The 12,082-nt window shown below is 48.0% G+C and overlaps 1 protein-coding gene across 8 annotated transcripts in view; it reads right to left on the bottom strand.

Moving 5' to 3' along the window:
• PTK2B (protein tyrosine kinase 2 beta) overlaps positions 1–12,082 on the bottom strand; it is a 148,496-nt gene that overhangs the window by 121,770 nt on the left and 14,644 nt on the right. Inside the window, exon 1 of one of the 8 annotated variants that reach the window (XM_008956238.6) lies at positions 11,368–11,515. The exons of the other annotated variants lie outside the window; for them this stretch is intronic. The gene's annotated coding sequence lies outside the window, so the exon portion shown is untranslated. Of the gene's footprint in view, positions 1–11,367; positions 11,516–12,082 lie in introns of those variants that run through there. 8 annotated transcript variants of the gene reach the window in all.

Here is a 12,082-nt window from a genome sequence, read left to right as displayed (position 1 = left end):
GTGTACTGAGTGGTTATATTGTTGACATAAAAAATAAATACTTTGTAAAGAATTTGAACAGACATTTTTTTCCCCAGAAGACATACAAATGGCCAACAAGAACATGAAAAGATGTTCACCATCATTAATTATCAGGGAAACGCAACCGAAAACCACAGTAAGATACTACTTCATCCCCACTGGGATGGCTAACATCAAAATTACAGACAACAACAAGTGTTGGCGAGAACGTGGAGGTATTAGAACCAAGAAGTACTGCTGATGGGAATAAAAAGTGAGGCAGCTGCTGTGAAAAACCATTCAGCAGTTCCTCAAAATGTTAAACAGAGTTATCACAGGACCCGGCAACTCCACTCTTAAGTCTATAGCTCAGAGAAATGAAAACATATGTCCACAAAAAAACTTGTATGTGAATGTTTATAGCAGCAGTACTTACAATGGTCAAAAAGTAGAAACAATCCAAATGTTTACTAATGAAGAGATAAACAAAATATGGCATATCCACACAACAAAATGTTACTCATCAATAAATATCAATCAAAACGAAACGAAGTACTAATAGATGTTACAACATGGAGGAAGTTTCAAAACATTGTGCTAAGTGAAAGCAGCCGTCGCGAAAGGCCACAGTGTTGTACAATTCCACTTATATGGAATGACCAGAAAAGGCAGATCCATAAAAATAGAAAGTAGATTAGTCTTGCCAGGGGACGGGGGAGTGGAGAACACGGTGTGACTGCTTATGGTACGGGGGTTTCTTTTTGGAGTGACGAGAATGTTCTGCAATTAGATAGCAGTGATGGAGGGCCAGGCGCAGTAGCTCACGCCTGTAATCTCGGTACTTTAGGAGGCCAACGCGGGTGGATCACTTGAGCTAGGAGTTCAAGACTAGCCTGGCCAACATGGTGAAACCCCATCTCTACTAAAAAATACAAAAACTAGCCAGGCATGATGGCAGGTGCCTGTAATCCCAGCTACTTGGGAGGCTGAGGCAGGAGAATCACTTGAACCCAGGAGGGAGAGGTTGCAGTGAGCTGATACCATGCCATTCACTCCAGCCTGGGCAACAGAACAAGACTCTTGTCAAAAAAAGAAAAAAAGCGGTGATGGTTGCACAACTCTGTGAACGTACTAAAACTCATTGAATTGCACATTTTTAAAAGGTGAATTTTACGGTATGTGAATTGTATCTCAAAAAACTACTATTCATCAATAAGTATTAATTAGCGGTTATTAAAAAACTGGCGGCGGCGGGGGGAGGGGGGACGGGTCGTGGGGACGCGGGGCTGAAGCAGGAGAATCGCTTGAATCCAGAAGGCAGAGGGTGCAGTGAGCCGAGATTGTGCCACTGCACTCCAGCCTGGGTGACAGAGAGAGACTCCGTCTCAAAAATAAAAAATAAATAAGTAAATAAACTCCTTTTGGATCAATTTGAAACAGCTAACTCTCTTTAGACCACAGGGACTATGATGCCCACAGAACATGAAGAGCTGATGCAGAAAGGGTTCTGGTGACAAGAAGGACACTGATGTCAGAGATGGGAGTGAACAGTTACAATGTTTAATAAACTGGGAGAGTTGGGGGAAAGCAGTATTTAAGTTAATGTATTGTTATTAGCATGTGATTGAAAATGTATCGCTAAAATAATCTATTCAACATTATCCTACAAAGTTTACATATGAAAATAAGCTTTTCAATTTTTTTTTAGCAGCCCTCCTTATTGGGAGAACAGAGCTGCCTTATATCAGGCACACATTGTACGTACCCAATGCCAGCTGTGTGTCAGGTACCAGGCTGTGTCCTTGGGATGTAACAGTGACTCTCCATACAGATATGGTTCTTTCCTCAACAGGGCTTATGGCCTAGTTTGTCTGAATTAAAAAGGAGCTCAAGTTTGAGGTCATTTTTATGAAAGGTTTGTAGAACGGATGATAATATCTTATAAGAGATGTTCTTAATCTTTTGGGGTCACAGGTGCCTTGGAGAGCCAGATGATAGCAATGAACTTTCTTTCATAAACATATGCATTTGCTCTTTGGTGAGAATTACACATATCTTCTTTCAGGGAGTTCAAATCTACAGCCCCTCCCGCCACTCACACATACATAAACCTGCCATGCCCCAGGCTGGACTTACGACTTTGAGATTGTTCTTTTCCAAGTCCATTTGCACCTACAGCCATTCTCCAGCTCCCATGACACATACACAACGAGCACCTCACGAGCCTGAGACCCGGAAAGAATTCCAGATGACCTGCACCCCAGGAGATCCATGGAGGGGACTCAAGGGCCTGGTAGGTACCTCGCCTTCTCACTTCAACCCTGGATAGGAATATTTTTGCCTGGTTTATATTGGGCTCTTGCCTAAGATCTGCTTTGAAGAAAGCTTTGCTAAAAAGTCCCCACACCCCCTGATTGCACATACAAATAAAAAACAGGAGGCTTGAACAGGCTTACCCAGGGGACTCACCCCATAGCATGTGGTGGCATATGAAGGAGGCAGTGACTAGCCCCGGGCTCCTAGGCTCAGGGCAGCTCCTGTGCCCTCTTCCAGGGACCCCCAGGGCATGAACACAGGCTGGGGCTGAGTGTTCAGTGTTGGGTGCAGAAAGCATTTTTCTTTTCTCTTTTTTTTTTTTTTTTTTTTTGAGACAGTGTTTTGCTCTTTTGCCCAGCTAGGCTGGAGTGTAATGGCATGATCTTGGCTCACTGCAACCTCCGCCTACTGGATTCAAGCCATTCTCCTGCCTCAGCTTCCCGGGTAGCTGGGATTACAGGCCTGCGCCACAATATCCGGCTAATTTTTTATTTTAATTACAGATGGGGTTTCTCCATGTTGGTCAGGCTGGTCTCAAACTCCCAACTTCAGGTGATCTGCCCGCCTCGGCCTCCCAGAGTGCTGGGATTACAGGCATGAGTCACTGCAATTGGCCCTGAAAGCATTTTTCTATACAGGGTCAAGTAAAGACAGGGAGAGGGCTCAGAGGCTGCACTGGTGACAATGCAGATAAACGAGGTGATTGTCGAACAAGTGTTTGCAAATCTCGAGCTTCCCAGGGCCAGAAAGCTCAGAGTCCAGCAGCCAAGGCTATGTCTGTGTACACCGGAGGTCAAAGTCAAGTTACTAAAAGCTGTCAATCTCTGCCTTGTAAATCTCTCCCATTTTCCCGGAGCATTGCACCCTCTGCCAAGGCTGCCTAACTTCTTTCCTCCTCCCCATCTTTCTCCTCTCATTCAGCCTGGCCTAGTTGTACTCAGCAGTAGGAGGAGGAGAGAAAAGGGAAAGGCAAGACTCACAGAGATTAGAGAGAGTTAGGAGTGGTTTAATAAAGAAATGATGGAGTTCCTGCCCTACACTGCTGACTCCCTCTCTCTCGGCTGTAGGAAATCTCCACCTTCAGGACAGGCAAGAAGGGCATCCTAACTACAGGGCAAGAATTCAAGAGACTTGGGATGTGGCCCCTATTCTAGTTGCAATTGGCTGTTGCGACACCCACTGCGGGGAATGAGGAAGCGCTGTCTGGCTCACTCCGTGTGAGCCAGGCATGAGTGTGCAGGGAGGGAGGGATCCCTTTTCACAGGCCCAGGGAAATGCAATTTTCTATCCTTGGAATTTGACGGTATAAGGAAGAAGAACAAAATAAAAGGCATCTCCCTGCTGTGGAGGAATGTAGCATCAGGTTGAAAAATAGATTCTGGGAGATCCCAGGATGCAAAGAAGCCCAGAAGCTGCCATGGGGAGCTCAGATGTCCTCCAAAAGGGTGGGTCACCTACTGAGCCTTAAAGGAGTAAGTAGGACTGGTGAAGTGCATGGGGCTGGCATTCCAAACAGGACACAGGACTTGAGCAGAGGCTTGCCAGAGACTGGGGAGCACACCAGGCTGCCTGGGGCTTCATTTGGGTATGGGGAAAGTTTAGTTAGAAGAGCAGATCAAGGTTGGATTATGGGAGGCACTGAATGGTAAATTTAAGGGGGCTGGATTTGCCTGCGGGCATTGGGGAGCTTCCAAGGGAACCAGAGATAGGACGAAGCTCTTGGGTAAAAATATGAAGCAATATTAGGTAATATGATTTGGGTCAGAGTAGGGGCCATAGAAACGGGAAGGAAGGAATGAAAGGCATGAAGAAAGAATCTGCAGGATTGAGTGATGGGCAAGATATGAGCAGAAAAAAGTGGGGGCGTGGAAAGAGGGGAGGCGATAGCAAGGTTTCTGACCTGAGTGTGTGGGAGATGAACAACCCCATGAAGAGGAGAGAAGCCAGGAGGAGAGATGGTTTGGCGTGAGAAAAGGAGGAGTTTAATTTCTGAGATACAGCATTGAAGAAGACAAGCTCCTCAAGTGGGAATATCTTACAGACTCTTAGAAGTGAGGGCTAAGGGAGGGAGGGAGGGTCCTGGGAATCATCACATCTGGATGGTCACCGGAGACATGATGGAGAAGGGGCCTGTGGATCTAAGTGCATATTCCTGACTTGATACTTCAAGGTGCTGCCAGATAGAGGTTGAGACAGGCTTGGCATTTAACACACTCCTAGCAGAGGGGAGGCCCAGGGGGAAGCGGCCAGGCTGGGAATCAAGAATATGGAAGACAGAGGTGAAGAGGAATGGTGGGTTTCTCATGGATGTTCTCATAAGTTCTATATCTCTCAAATTCATCAAAGAACCAATTTCAGCTCAGAGAAAGTAGAAGCCTCCGGGGGATGCCTGCATGCTCCACAGGACCGCAAAGTATCCGAGTTACGCAATTTATTCAGATGTGTGAGGCCTGAAATATTACAACACTCTCTTATCTGCTCCCTTGCGAATTCAAGCTCTCTTCACTCTCATCCACTCTACACACCAGAATCTGACCCTCGCACCTCCACCGAAGTCAGCATGGTCAACAGCTCCTACTGCCTTCAGAATAAAGCCCCATGGCTGTCTGGGACTTCCAGGATAACTCCCAAACACATTGGCCTCCCTGTCCAAGCCTTATCTTCCGTTCCACCCCCAACTCTGATTGCCTTTTGCCACTCTTGGTTCCACCCAAAATGAGTCACTCAAACCACACCTCTCCATCTCTCTGCTGTTATTTATACTCTTCTTTGACTACAGCCACCATCTCAAGTTTCCACAGTGTATCCTGTCTATCCTTTCAGAGCTTTGCCAAATGCCGTCTCCTCCAGGAAGCATTCCCAGAGTCCATAGACAGAAGGAATCTCTGCCCTGCAATCTCATAGCACTTCGTGCCTCTTTTATGGCACATTATTTACCTTTAAGTAACTTAGAGTTAAATAAATATCTTACAGTTCTTTATCTTCATGTATTGCCTCCCCTACCATACTATAAACTTTGTGAGGACGGATATAATTCCTCAAATTAGGGGTAAGAAGTGGTGGTTCATGCCTGTGATCCCAACACTCTGGGAGGCCGAAGCAGAATTGCTTGAGTCCAGGTGTTCAACACCAGCCTGGCCAACATAGCAAGACATCGTCTCTACAAAAATTTTAAAAATTAGCCGGGTGTGGTGGCATGTGCCTGTGGCCCCAGCTACTCAGGAGGTTGAGGCCGGAGGATTGCTTGAGCCTGAGAGGTCAAGGTTGCAGTGAGGAGTGATCGCACCACTGTACTCCAGCCTGAGCAACAGAGTGAGATTCTGTCTCGAAATGAGATAAAAAAAAATTGGGGGAAGAAAAACTATACCCTGAGAGTAAAGGGGGTGATGGGGAGAAACATTCAACAAGTGCCTAGAACAAATTACAAATTAGCAAAGTAAGGCTCAGAGAGGTTCTATCACTTGGCGATGTCAGACAGGCAGAGTATGACAGAGTCGAGAGTCAAACCCACCACGTTCTGATCCCAAATTCATCACTTTTCCTGGGACAATGCCTGTGATGTTTTATGGGGGATTTTCACACAGTCAAGTATTTCTCTCCATTACCCTATTAGGGAGGCAGTACCAATTCTTCATCTTCAAATGAGAAAAGGAAGGCTTGAAGAGGAAAGAGATTTAGCCAATGTACCCCAGTTAACAGGTGAGAGAATCTACACCAAAGCTCAGGCCTCCTGCCCTCTGACTCTCTTTCCTCTTGCCCGGGCTGAAAAACTGCCTGAGCTTCTGCCTGTAAGGAGCTAGGGGCTGGGATTCAAACTTGCAGTGAGCCACTTGCAGCTCTCTTGGTTGGCACCGCTGTCTGCCAGCACCAAACATCTGCCTAAATAGCAGAGGGGATGTGACCGGATGTTGCCAAGAGCCTCTGCAGAGGTGCAAAGTGCAGCAGCATCAGATCTCTCATAACCTACCTGGGGTGGGACCTGGGGGCGGGGACTGGGTACATGGAGCTGGGTGAGAGGGGTTGGGTTTTGACTCCAAATACTGCCGGAGAACATAGAAAAGCACTTGAGGTTCCCAGAGCAGTGGGATGGACATAGTACATTAATTTAGAAATCAGAAACCCTAAATCAGTACATTAATTTAGGGTGTGGTGGCTCACACCAGTAATCCCAGCACTTTGGGAGGCTGAGGGGAGTGGATCACCTGAGGTCAGGAGTTTGAGACCAGCCTGGCTAATATGGTGAAACCCCGTTTCTACTAAAAATAAAAGAATTAGCCAGGGATGGTGGTGGGTGCCTGTAATCTCAGCTACTCGGGAAGCTGAGGCAGGAGAATCTCTTGAACCCAGGAGGTAGAGGTTGTAGAAAGAAAATAAGCCAGGTGTGGTGGCATGTGCCTGTAGTCTTGGCTCATGCCCCTGCACCCAAGTGAGACTTTGTCTCAAAAAAAAAAATGAAAAAAAGAAACCAGAAAATGATGGTGCTCCAAGTGGTCAGAACCACCACAGGGGCCATTCCGTCCCAGGTGAGAAAGGTGAGAAGGGAACCCCCAGAAGAGCAAAACCCAAACTCAGGTCAGAATTCCCAGTACACCCCTCCCCATCAATCACCCCCATATGCACCAGTGGGACTGCTATGGCTTGTGGGGGGCAGGTTCTCACAGAATCAGGTGCAAGGCCCTCAAGAAAGAAAGGGCATTAAAAGGGGGTCTGCCCCCACAATTATTGGGAGAATTGGTCCAATTTAAAGGAAGACAAATGCAGGAGATGCGAATTAAACCTGGTACCGAGCTCTAAACCCTGGGCGAGGTGGATTCTTTGAGCCCCCCTGTCTCTAGTGAGTGATCTTACCAGATTCTGTGTGGGTGGATTTCAGAACATAAAAGGAAGAGAGAGAACTGGAGAGGGGGAAGATGTTAGCGAACATAGCCAAGCCAGGAAACGGGAAGGCTTGCCTCCCGCAGGTATTGGCCATTGCTGATCTTGGTTTTAGTCACACTAACTGGCTGCCTCATAAAAGCAGCAACCACCTTAGTGCTGGGAAAAGGTAAGAGGCCACGAAGACCACGAAACTCAGAGCAGCGTCCACCCCTACAGGCCCCCTGTGGCCTACCTGGAGGGTCTCCTGAAAATTAAACTCTGCATTCACACCAACCTGCCCGCTGCATCTGGGTGAAAAGTGTGTCGGAACATGCAGCCTCAAGTCTGCTCTTCTTAATAAACTGTCACCATGAGTAATAATTATCCCTTGAGAAATAGCAGAGTGACTCAAAAAGCTATCCCCTCCCTCTCTGCCGCCCCCTTGCACAGCTCGCAGCTTTGTACACAGAGTTAGGAGGCCCAGAAAGTGAAGCCACCATTTTCTCCTACCTGTCAGCTCTCTGAACGCTTTAAATGACCATCTAGACTTCAGTGCCGGCTGGGCATTCGTAGACAGTCTCTTCGCTGTCTAAAGAGTTAATGAGGGCTGGCTGTTCCCAAAACACAGTGAACTGAGAGTGGGATTAGGCAGAAACAAACATCATTGAATACCTGATGTATGCTTGTGAGAGAGCGCTCAGGGGAAGCTGCCTGATGCCTCGCAGAAGAGGACCTATAACCTCTGGAAAAATAAATGGTGCTGCCCCGCCAGCTCAGATATGGCCATACATGTAAAGATACCGGAGAGCTCATACTTATTGGATGCATATCATCTGCCTAATTATGGGACTGAATGTTTTATTGTACTTCGACGCTATTATTATTAAGTGGGTGCATAAAATGCTATTATTAAGCGGGTGCATCTGGGTTGTTGAAATATCGAAACAGTCCATCCTCGTTGGATATGTCCACGCTACAGCCCTCCAAAGGCCTGTTTCTTCCACCCCCAGACTCCACAAGATGCACTGACGAGGTGAGCCTGGCATGGAAGGGGGCCTCTCTGACGCTGCTCAGAGTAATGGTGGTGTCTGTTCTGTTTGATCTGTACTCAGGTTTTAGTAGCTGTATTTTGAATATCTCTCTAATGTACACTATCTCATGCCACCCTCACCCAAAGCCCTGTTATTGTCTCCATCTTGCAAATAGGAAGCTAGGGCTAACTCACCTACCTAACGTCACTCAGGGGGTACCAAACCTGGGCTGGAACTCAGGCAGACTGACTGAGCCTGAGCTCTTGACCATCCGACTGCTTGGACAGATAAGGCATATCAGTGTTGCAGAGTCACCATTATCCCTGCTCTTTCACCTTAACCCTGGAACTGACCCGTACTCTACAAGGAAACTCTTCATCCTCAAGCCAGCAAAACTTATCTTCATCACCACACTCTCAGCCCCGGGCACGTCGCAGCTCTGCACCTCTACTCCAACCCCCAATGTGGCCATTTACCTGGGAGGCCAGGGTCACATGGTCCTGAGACATATGGGTCCCAGGCAGGGGAAACTAGAGACTGAGTGACCTACCATGCAGGGTAGCCCCAGGGTAGCCTCCCTCCCCTCCCTAGCCTCACCATCAGTTTCCTTTGTCCTAGCAGTATTTGGGGCACATGGAGCTACTGTCGTCACTATGGAGAGCTAAGTGCCAAGGGACTTGGACTTTCTCCAGGGTCCTCTGCACGATGAAACATGGCCGGATCTGCAATGGGAAGACTCAGGCTGATACAGGTGGGAGTTTGTGTCTCTGAAGGATGCATGATGCTAGAAAGATTGAATACAGCCAGACGCGGTGGCTCACACCTGTAATCCCAGCACTTTGGGAGGCTGAGGCAGGCAGATCATGAGGTCAAGAAATTGAGATCCTCCTGGCCAACATGGTGAAACCCCGTCTCTACTAAAAATACAAAAATTAGCTGGACGTGGTGGTGCGTGCCTGTAGTCCTAGCTACTCGGGAGGCTGAGGCAGGAGAATCACTTGAACCCAGGAGGCAGAGGTTGCAGTGAGCTGAGATCGCGCCACTGCACTCCAGCCTGGGCAACAGAGTGAGACTCCATCTCAAAAGAAAAAAAAAAAAAAAAAGGTTGCACACAAGGGCTCCTTCATTGAAGATCTTCTCTAAGTTGGACACTGCCTAGTCTAGAATGAATTAGGTCCATCCTGGCTAGAGTTATGAGAAGGGCTATGCCTTCTGAACGACCTGCTTGGTCCCCAAACTGCCCTCACATCAAGGTTCACTCAATGTGGAATGCTGTTTCCCTGAGAATGTGCATGGGCTCTACAGCCATCCTCAGGGAATGACACGTGTCTTTTTATGCAGGACTTATCATAACCTTGATCTTGCAAATATTCAAGACACATGTCCAAGTGCAGGCTCATTTGAACGTTTCATCAGTGGAACACCTCTATCCATCTCACGCCATAGGGTCTCTCTCAACACCACCTGGGCAAACAATCCAAGGGCCTGGGGACAAAATGTTTATCACAGGGGGATGGGGAGATTTAGCCACTGGAAAGAAGGACCATTTTTAACCTAGCCGTTCCCACAAGGGAAACACACTTTCCATTTCCTCTTTCTCTTAACGAATTCTTAACTTCCTCTAGGTTCCCTTTTAGGAGGACCCTAATTTGTTGTTACGAATGCTCCCATTAAAGTCAAAATCCAGTTCACAAGGCACCTTCACTTCCTCTATCTCTTAGCGCTACTTTTCTAATAAGGAACTCATCCTAAAACTGGGAATCATGACAGCCAAATTTCATGGCGCATTTGTCTGTGCTGAATATTTTATCTGGATTCTCTACTTTAATTCATTCACATTTCCCTTCAGTTAATTCTACTTTGAGTCACTCTCTGCCCACCCACCATCCCTCAAGAAGAGTGTTATATCTCCACCCCTTGAAGCAGGTCATATGGGAAGGGAGTAGCAAAGCTAAAAACATAATGCAGACTCTGTCCCCAACCCAAGGGCTAACCCCACGAGTTCTCACTGGAAGCATGAACCCTACTATGTATTTCACCTGAGACCTCCAAGTGCTCACTTGTGGAAGTAAATGAACCCAAGCACTCTGTGGCTGTTGCTTTGCTCAACCCTGTGAAGGTGTTGCAAAATTCAATATGTACCGTGTTTCCTTTAGTACTCACTAGGCAATTTACATACATTATCAGGGATCCTCCCAACCACCTGCACAAACAGATACTCCTGCCCTCATTTCAGAAAAGAGGATTCTGAGGGTCAGAGAAGCTCACCGGTCTACATGGATTTGAACCCAGATCTGTCTGGATTTAATGTCGTTTTTTTCTGAGGTACCATACTCCTTCACCTGTATAGATGAATAAACTGACCAAGGAATTGATTTTTTGTTTTTTAAATGAGCTCATAATAAAATCCAGGAGGAATGGTTACAAGATAGACCTGAGACTGTTCTCAGAGTGCCTGGGCAGTTTCCAGCCTTTACTTCACAGCATTGCGCCAACCTCAGCTTCTCCTAGAGTAGGGTTGCCAGATAAATACAGGACACTCAGTTAAATGTGAATTTCAGAGAAACAGTGAATAATGTTTGAGTATAAGTATGTTCCATGTAGTTCATGAGACATGTTTGTAGTGAAAAAAAAAACCATCGAGTGCTTATCTGAAATTCAAATCTGAGTGTCCCGTGCTTTTATTGGCTAAATCTGGCAATCTCTTCCTGCTGGGAAGTCTCCTGCCTGGCTCCAGGTCCCAAGTGTTGCTCCAACAGAAGTTGCCATGGCAGCCTGGCAGGCCTTCCAAAGCCTTCTAGAGCAGTCTCCACTCACCCCTGCAGCTTCCCCTCGCCCCTGCACGCTCTAGGTTCCCAACAAGCCCAGCTACTTTCATTTTCCTGGATGCCGCCCGCTGCTTCCAGCCTCCTGCTGCTTTTAGCCTCCAGTCTCTGCACTTGCTGTTCTTTCCCCTCTTCTCTTGTGCTAATTTCTAGTCATCCTTCAGCTCTCAATTTGGAGTCACTTCTGCCAGGACGCCCTCCTGGCCATTGCTGACTGGCTCCCCCCACAGCCCTCTAGTGCAGGGTTGGATAGTACCCTGCACCTTCCCCTGGCAGCCCTCCCTCAACCACCCCGTATCCCACACTGCCCTGGTGAGCAGAGGCCATGCCACACTCACCTTGTCCCCACACCTTGCACCTGGCCGCAGGTGGGAAGCCAGTGAGTGCCTCCTGAATGAATGACTGCAGACTGTCCCACCAATGCTGGGGCTCTCCAGTGTGACTACTTCCTTCCTCCCTTCTGTCTTTAGTCACTTTTTCATCAGTGTCCTCCTCCCCCTCCCCCAGAGTGGGTGGGAAAGACAGGGCCTTCAGCAACAGCACTTGGGGTGAACAGAGAGCATCCCACGTAGAGGGGCCTCCCAGCACCCACCACCACGTCACGGCACGTGCACTGCCCCAGTGGGCTCAGACCCAGCCACAGCGCAGCTTCCGAGTTCCTCCTGGCTAAAGCCACCTCTAGGCACAACTTTCTGCTCTTGTCCTTCTGCTGGCTCCTTAAATGAGCAGACGTGGATTTTGCTCCCAGTTTGGGGTATAGGGAGATGCCAGTGTCATGTGGTCGAGGCTTAGGGCAGGTGGCAGGGCTTGCAGAACATCACCCATATGCCGCTCTACGCTCACCCACCCAAAGCGGTGCCCACGCGCAGCCTGACAGCAGGCAGAGGCAGCTCTGAACTTAACCCTTGAGTGGCACTCAGGAGGCGGCTTCTCAAGATACCAGAGTGGCCAGTGTTAACTACACACACACACACACACACACACACACACACACACACACACACGAGCTCCCCTGTGCCCCAGAACACCCCTGCTTTCCTCCAGCCAGGGCTT

This window comes from Pan paniscus, chromosome 7 (genome assembly GCF_029289425.2).
Source record: "Pan paniscus chromosome 7, NHGRI_mPanPan1-v2.0_pri, whole genome shotgun sequence".
In the NCBI taxonomy this organism is placed as follows: domain Eukaryota; kingdom Metazoa; phylum Chordata; class Mammalia; order Primates; family Hominidae; genus Pan; species Pan paniscus.
Note: the sequence above shows the minus strand (reverse complement) of the source record. Positions and strands in the feature narration are given on the sequence as shown.